The following is a 6828-nucleotide window of genomic DNA, read 5'->3' as shown; positions in this document are numbered from 1 at the left end:
ACGTGGTTTATCGTAGAATAACCCGAGTTTTGAGTTCTTATGCGTAAGAATATATCACGAAGGCCGTAGGCTTGAGTGATGTATTGTTTCGCATAAGAACGAAAAACTCGGGTTACTCTACAACAAATCACACTTGGGTACTTATTATTTCGATTCTAACACGACAAACTAGTATAAAAAGTGTTAGAAAAAGTGGTAACTACTTTTTATGACCGTGCTACGCGCCTGGATCGGATGACGTCATTGCACGCGAGTGGTTTACTAGTATTGCAGAATAACCCGAAATAGATTTTGCTCTACATGTATGTAGGTTATTTGCTGGTCGTGTTAGAATGTTTTACTGGAAACAAACTATAACTATTTGACTATGAAATAACGACGTAAATGCCGAATGCAAACTTATTGGTAGCATGCTATGTGGCCTCGTCCTTTGATTGAGACAGACATAGTAGTCCAGTTACTTATAAAATGAAACAAGTCACCAGTTTTAAATTGAATTACTTTGTATAACGTGCTGTTAACAGGGGACTGTTCATACAGTAACATTAACCAACTCTCCTTCTCATAAAAAAGGCAATAGCTTCCAGACAACCTTGAAATCGTAGCGAACAGCCTGTGTAATCCAGTTTTGAACAGATTCATGAATCAACAATTTAAGAGTACATGTGTTTATCATTCAAAACATCTCAACAAGAAATAGAAGCCACAATATAACGAGTCCCAATTAAACAACAATGGACGCTGTAATAAAATAATTCTGTATCATTGCTGCTTGCCAACGCATTGTTTCCAAGAACACAGCTGAACCGGGGAGTCATAACAACCATATATAGGAATTATAGCCTGCAACCGTTTATATCAATAACAAAATAATTTAACGGGACATGTTCATTTATATGTTCATTTATACATACTAATGTGATAATTAGGACTAAAACAGTGAAAGAACGTTAACACTTCATATGTTTAGACAAGGAAAATTAGTATCAGTAAAATACGAAAGACCCGTGGTGACATTTCAACTTCATTATTTCAAGCTTTTTGCTTCATGATTTCACGATTTCCACTTCATGGATTCACGATTTCTGCTTCCTGATTTCACCATTTCCACTTCATGAATTCATGATTTCACGAATTCACGACAAAACTTCACGATTTCGCGATTTCACGAATTCACGAAAACACTTCGCGATTTCACGATTTCCACTTCACGAATTTACGATTTCACAATTTCCACTTCACGAATTCACGATTTCCTGAATTCACGATTTCACCATTAAACTTCATGATTTCACGATTTCACCATTAAATTTCACGAATTCACGATTTCCACTTCAAGAATTCACGATTTCTCGATTTCACGATTTCATTATTATAGTACAATTTCAACTTTTCGCGACTTATTAGTCACATGACTAATGTATGACGAAGAAAACCGCGGGTAATATTCGCTACATGTAAGATGGCGTGTTATATATTTGTACAACCAGGTTTAGGTATTGAAAGTGGAAACTGGCCAAACATGCCTCAGCTGATGAGGAAATAGACTTACAAACAATACTTTTATAATGCAATATTGCTTTAAATGTGAAATTGTTCCAGTCCCTTTTTCGGTTTTAGAAAGCTCCCCATCTTTGTTCTATTAAATGAAAAGCGATGCATCTTATTCACATGTAAGCTATTGTCACCTGCTGTGTAAATGGTATGCACACTGAGTTGATTAAGAGTACGGCCTTTCCACGAGGGCCATTTAAAACGTAAAAAAGCGGCTTAGACGTTTTACTACGTTACAGGCGTGGAAAATATATACAAAATATAAATTCAATCCATGCAAGCATTCTTTTTTAAATGAACGGAAACCAATGTGTCTATGGACGGAAAGATGGATTCCAAAATAACGGAATGACGGACGAACAACTGCAAGGCTAAATGCTCCGTCACCATAAATGAAGGGGGCATAATAAACATACTTATATATTGTGGAATTGTCTAAAACAGTAAAGTTACTTGGGCATCTTTTTTTGTTCATACATGTTTTAGTGTTGAAAGTACCCAAAAGTGTCTTGTTACAGGCACCAATATCCCTCCCCAACCTCCACACAGACGTATGCAGGAGTATAAACTCATCCTCTGTAACCCAGACCATTCATTACGTTTACACTTCATTGAATGAAGAGTAACGGAATGGATTGGCCAAATGGAAATAGTGAAATCAAGAAATCATGAAATCAAGAAATCGTGAAGTTTTTTTCGTGAATCCGTGAAATCAAGAAATCGTGAAATTGTGAAATCAAGAAATCATGAAGTTTTTTTTTTTCGTGAAATCGTGAATTCGTGAAGTGGAAATCGTGAAATCAGGAAGCAGAAATCGTGAATTCATGAAGTGGAAATCGTGAAATCATGAAGCAGAAATCGTGAAATAATGAAATTGAAATGTTACCACGGGTCTTTCGTATGATGGTCATTTCATGAATACACAAATTGGTATCTAATAGCTATTGATACACTGAAAACAATACAACTCAGAGCATTTGAAAAAAGAAACATAATGAAAGCGATGCGCAGTGATGGAAAAGCGTCTGAATTGCAATGCATGCTTATCGCCTAATCATTTTTAATAGAGGCGAAAAGATAAATAAGCGAGGAATTTCTGAACTTCACTGTATTCTGATTCATAATGCACTCCGAATTTTGAAAATAAATTACATTATATCATGCAAATAGCAATGATGGTGCAATTTAAATCATAAAGGCAAACATTGAAAATTTAATGTATTGAATGACATGATATTACCATAACAGCACAAAGGGGGGGTAGGCTTGTTCTGATCATATACAAATTAAAAACCACCCGCCAGCTACAGCTAAACTTCGTTCGCTCGAACTCATCGTCAGGTCCCGGCAAAGTCGCTGTATAATGTATATTGCTCGCTGGCCCGAATTCGAACTACTTATAACTCGAACACATTTTGTCAATCCCGTCGAGTTCGAGGGAACGAAGATTGACTGTGTAAATTTTAATCTAACTCTTTACTTTGTAAGGCCATGGTAATGGTACTGATGGACTGACGACAGTTGCCTTGGTTATTTGAGGCTACTAAAAGTTTGTTTGGACAAAATAAAAAAATACGAAACTAAATGCTGTTTTCGACAATGTTTATGGCAGTAAAAATAGCTTTCAATTTATAAATCAGTAAGCTTATTTGAGAGTAAAAATTGGTTTTGCCATTCATATAGAGCCTTAATGTTTCAAATATTTCATAATGATATTTCGACGGGCAACATACAATGTAATTGTATAAAAAAGGAAAACAACAAGTATTAGCCCCTTAGTAATTCTTAAAGTTTTATCATTAGTTTATTGATTGTATATTGTTATAAATTTATTCAAAATATATTTTTTGTACATATTACACCATCTCCAAAACGTCATTTGATTAAAATGTTAATTATATTTTCTGGTTTTTAATATCCGATCGTTCATAACAAAAGAACTTGTAAATGAAACAGGCTTTAATTGATTTCACAAAATATCGAACTCTGTCCTTTCTCTTCCGATCTGGTGTCAGCTTTCAACGCTATTCATTTTAATTTATTATCTAAATACTGAATGCAGCGAAATGAAACAAATTGTATCAAAATGCGTTGCAGCAATTAATTTGTCATAAATCGGTTGAAAAGACTTAAATAGCATACGTAAAGCGAAGCATTTGTTTAAATTTAATCAAATTTTAAAGTAAAATGCAGTCAAATAGGTCTGAGGTGTCACTTGGAAAATTCTATTTGAAGACATTATCACCAGAAACGGATGAGAGGACTGAAATTATAGAAACTCTATAGAATGTATACGTTCGTTCGGACAATGTTTCTTTTTCTGTATATTTTACTTCTGTCATATTGTTACGGATAATTTTCTATATATTGTTTTTGTTTCCGTTTAAGTAAATAATGTTTCATTATTTGTAATCATCCTTGCAGATTAAATGAGCCGCGCCATGAGAAAACCAACATAGTGGGTTTGCGACCAGCATAGATCCAGACCAGACTGCGCATTCCATGCTGTTCGCTTTCAAAGCCTATAGTAATTAGAGAAACTGTTAGCGAACAGCATGGATCCTGACCAGACTGTGAGGATGCGCAGCCTGGTCTGGATCCATGCTGGTTGCAAACCCTCTATGTTGATTTTCTCATGGCACGGCTCAAGTTGTAATCGTAAAGAAAGATATGACCGTTGAAGTTTCTTACATCAGCTGGAAACATATAGTTCTTATCAGTTATACCCGCTTACGTACTTTATAAAAAGAACGTGTAGTTATAATAAATACGATGTATGTGTTAATTTGTTGACGTTGTTATTATAGAACGCATGTCTAAAAGTGATAATTTAATTATATAATCACATGTAATGATGCCTTTTGGTTATATCATATTTACTGTCTCGCCATATTTGTATATATGCTTTGTTATTCCTCATGGGTCTCTGACCTTCTGGAGGAAATAATATCTTGATGACTAATGTTTAACCACTGTTACAGGTGTATATGCCAAACTATCGGGTTGTGTCTGTACAATCAATAGATTAAATTCATAATTGTTAATATTTTGTAAATGACTTCAGGTTAAACTAAAAACAATGAATCGGGGGTCTGAGAGTTCGATCTCCGGGTGAGACGTATAAGACAATTTGATAACACAAATCGGCTGTGGATTCGTGATAAAAGAATCAACAGTTACTGCAAAACAATGACATCAGTTACATTGTGGACCATAGTATACTTATCACGGAATTAAACACGTCAATGAGTGACAGTGTAGGCCAAACGCGTGACATTCACGAGCGGATTAGCATTCCCCGTTACAATCTGCAAAGAATTCCCGTGGACTTCATTGCTAGTGATTTATCACGGTCGGCTTTATTAGACATTATTGGCCGGTTGCAGGACAGATCGTCCGATAACTCGCGGATCAACGCTGAGCAGCGGGTTGAGTTATCTACCTATAATCTCGAGATTATCCCGGAGTCAAATGGGTTGCGCATGAAAATTTCAAGTCTTACTCAGTTGAGTAACGGATGATAGGCGAATCATGTTTATTTAAGCATTCACATGTATAGTGGGTGTATGTGTATACACGGTATAGTATTATAAAATTAATAGTAATAATAATACTAACTTATTTTCTGAAGGTTACATTATAACTTACATACTTATGGCCAGTTTTTCAACTCTAGCACTAAGAAAGGCTTAAACTAGTATTAGTTAAGCCATCGCTCAACCTTGTTTTCTAACGGGTTTTTACTAATACTCGGCGGGTATATTTGCGATGTATTAGCTAAGCCTTGGTCACACACTATTGGCCGGTTGCAGGACAGATCATCCGATAACTCGCGGATCAACGCTGAGCGGCGGGTTGAGTTATCTACCTATAATCTACAGATTATCCCGGAGTCAAATGGGTTGCGCATGAAAATTTCTAGTCTTACTCAATTGAGTAATGGATGATCGGCGATTCATGTTTATTTAAGCATTCACATGTATAGTGGGTGTATGTGTATACACGGTATAGCATTATAAAATTAATAGTAATGATAATACTAATTTCATTTTCTGGAGGTTACATACTTAGTGTACAAATACAAAGATTATACAACTTATTTCTAGTATGGCCTTCAGTTAAATTTCATACATTGACACATCTGCACAATCATAAAGTCAATTTATATTTATACATTTATACAAAAATACACATATCAGAATTACTTAAATTTTCTTCGACAAACAGGTCTCAAATTAAAGAAGTCTTAAATAAACATAATATACACAAGTTATAAGTATAACAATAACTATGTTTTAAAAGAATTACCATGCGTCGAAAAGATTAATTCGCGACAATTAAATGTGCAAAAAGGAAAGTATGTCCAATAAAATAATATACATGTTCCAGATTTGGATAATAAGGTAATACATTTATAATTACTATTGTTAACCGAAATATTTAACATTTATTCTCATTTGGAAACGAAAGAACCGCGCCATGCGAAAACCAACATAGTGGTTTTGCGACGAGCATGTATCCAGACCAGCCTGCGCATCCATGCAGTCTGGTCAGGATACATGCTGTTCGCTAACGGTTTCTCTAATTGCAATAGGCTTTGAAAGCAAACAGCAAAGATCCTGACCAGACTGCGCGGATGCTGTTCGCAAAGCCACTATGTTGGTTTTCTCATGGCGCGGCTCAAATAACATTAATTCAACAAAATTCTTGTTAATACAAGTAACTCAAGATGCCTAGGCAAAAGGGCGTTTTATTTTCTTCTTGTGGGAAAGAAGTTTTTATAGAGCTCGCAGAGAATAATAAGATGATAGAAAGCAAATGTAATAATGCGAAAATATTGTTTCAGAAGGAGGGGGCTTTGACGGAGATAGTAACTTCATTGTTATAATATTGCTATATTTAAACTATAAAGTTTCTCAAACATATCCAGGTAATCAAACACATACATACTTTAATTTACCACATGTACAATTGAAAACAAACCACTTTTGAAATATGCTTTGACTCGGCGATAAACCTACTAACAACCAGGTTTGTAAAAGAAGTGTCCACTGAGAAATCATTACCGTCGTGCAACCCAGCCATATGTTGGCCAAGAATTGTAACGGTTACCCAAGAAGGCGTTTCATGCAACCCGTTTGATCAGCGAATCACAATAACTATCGCTTAAATCTAGCTTATAGTTGTCTTGCAACCGGCCATTTGAACATGTAGATACAGTCATCGGACAGTTTCGCAGTATTTTTACATATATAAAACGTGTTACTTTGGTGA

Source organism: Mercenaria mercenaria, chromosome 14 (assembly GCF_021730395.1).
Source record: "Mercenaria mercenaria strain notata chromosome 14, MADL_Memer_1, whole genome shotgun sequence".
Taxonomy (NCBI): Eukaryota; Metazoa; Mollusca; class Bivalvia; order Venerida; family Veneridae; genus Mercenaria; species Mercenaria mercenaria.
This window is presented reverse-complemented; position numbering follows the sequence as displayed.